At 54.7% G+C, this 1,866-nt stretch overlaps 1 long non-coding RNA gene across 1 annotated transcript in view; it reads left to right on the forward strand.

Annotated features, from left to right (window-relative positions):
* Window positions 1-22: 22 nt before the first annotated feature.
* LOC122546678 overlaps window positions 23-1,866 on the forward strand; it is a 4,482-nt gene continuing 2,638 nt past the window's right edge. Inside the window, exon 1 of the long non-coding RNA XR_006310788.1 lies at window positions 23-240. This is a non-coding gene — a long non-coding RNA (uncharacterized LOC122546678). The remainder of the gene's footprint in view (window positions 241-1,866) is intronic.

A 1,866-nucleotide genomic window follows, 5' to 3' on the forward strand; every position in this document is an offset into this window, starting at 1 on the left:
TCTCTTTCTCTCTCTCTCTCCCACCGCCAATTGCTTTCTCTATATCTCTTCCCTCCCCCCCTCCCCGCCTTGTCTCCTTCCCTCCCTGTTCCTGCCCATGTCTTCCTCCATTTGCAGAAATCTCCGAAGGGTCAGATGCGTGTTGTGGAGCGCCTGAAGAAGAAATTGTGTGAACAGGAATCCTGGCTCCTCCTGCACTCGCCCACCATTCCCTTCCGAATACACAACAAGAATGGAAAGGTGAGAGCTCACTGGGGGACCCGGGTCAGGGAGGGGTCACTGGGGGACCCGGGTCAGGGAGTGGTCACTGGGGGACCCGGGTCAGGGAGGCTTCACTGGGGGACACGGGTCGAGGGGTCACTGGGGGACCCGGGTCAGGGAGGGGTCACTGGGGGAACCTGGGTCAGGGAGAGGTCACTGAGGGACCGGGTCAGGGAGGGATCACTGGGGGACCCAGGTCAGGGATTGGTCACTGGGGGACCCGGGTCAGGGAGAGGTCACTGGGGGACCCGGGTCAGGGAGGGGTCACTGGGGGACACGGGTCAAGGAGGGGTCACTGGGGACCCGGGTCAGGGAGGGGTCACTGGGGGACCGGGATCAGGGATTGGTCACTGGGGGAGCCAGGTCAGGGATTGGTCACTGGGGGACCCGGGTCAGGGAGGGGTCACTGGGGGACCCGGGTCAGGGAGGGGTCACTGGGGGACACGGGTCAAGGAGGGGTCACTGGGGACCCGGGTCAGGGAGGGGTCACTGGGGGACCGGGATCAGGGAGGGGTCACTGAGTGAGTGACTGGATGGGGAGAGGTTACGGAGATGTCAGTGCAGTCAGCAGCTTTCGGAGCTGAGTACCACAGAATGGGAAGCTACTCAAGTGAGGGTCTTTGAAAGGGAATGTGCTGGTGGTAAGGTGCAGTATTGAGGGCTGGGGAATTGACACTGTTCTGTGCAACCAAGGCTCGGGATACCTCCTGAGTGCTGGAGAGGGGTTTGGTGTGTGGGGGAGAATCCTGGTGTCATGGTGCATCTAGGTGTGAACATGGACAGGACAAAGTCTAGAAATGAACCTTTCAGCTCAGCGAGCAAACCTACATCCAAAACAATGCAGGACGTTCAGAGGAGTTAGAGACAACAGAACTTCAAAGGTCATAATTTCTAGATTGGCCCATAACAGATTGGCACAGGGATAACGACATGAGAGAGATGAATATTTTGTTCTCGGACAGGTGTGGGAGAAGTGGGTTCCAGTTTGTGGGGCGCAGGCACCAGGACATGGGAAAGTGGGTCTGTCCCAATGGGAGGGTGTCCACCTGAAATGTGTTTGGGCTGGTATTGTTGCTGACTGCATAACTAGGGAAGGAGAAAGGATTTTAAACTGAATTGTGGGGACAAAGGATCAAATTTGGTAAGAAATGTTAAAAGAGTAGAGATAAGGCAAATGGAAAATATATTAATGTGGGAAATGAAGAAGAAATATGATAGGAAGAGATAGAGTGCTCAAATCCAAGAGTAAACCAACAGATGTGGTAAATTTACAAAATTAACAAAAGGATAAAGCTAAAAGGTATGTATCTGGATGAGTGTAGCATTCAAACCAACCGATAAACTGGGAGGTGAATAAGTCTGAGTTCAAAAATGTGGTGCTGGAAAAACACAGCAGGCCAGGCAGCATCCGAGGAGCAGGAGAATCGGGCATAAGTCTTTCTGCAGGAATGAGGCTGGTGTGCCAAACGGGGCTGAGATAAAGGGTAGTGGGGAGGGAATTTGGGGGAGGGGCGCTGTGAATACGATAGGTGGAGGGAGGTTAAGGTGAGGGTGATAGGCCGGAGAGGGGGTGGGGGCAGAGAGGTCAGGAAGAAGATTGCAGGT

The sequence above is a fragment of the Chiloscyllium plagiosum genome, unplaced genomic scaffold (genome assembly GCF_004010195.1).
Source record: "Chiloscyllium plagiosum isolate BGI_BamShark_2017 unplaced genomic scaffold, ASM401019v2 scaf_11837, whole genome shotgun sequence".
Lineage (NCBI taxonomy): Eukaryota > Metazoa > Chordata > Chondrichthyes > Orectolobiformes > Hemiscylliidae > Chiloscyllium > Chiloscyllium plagiosum.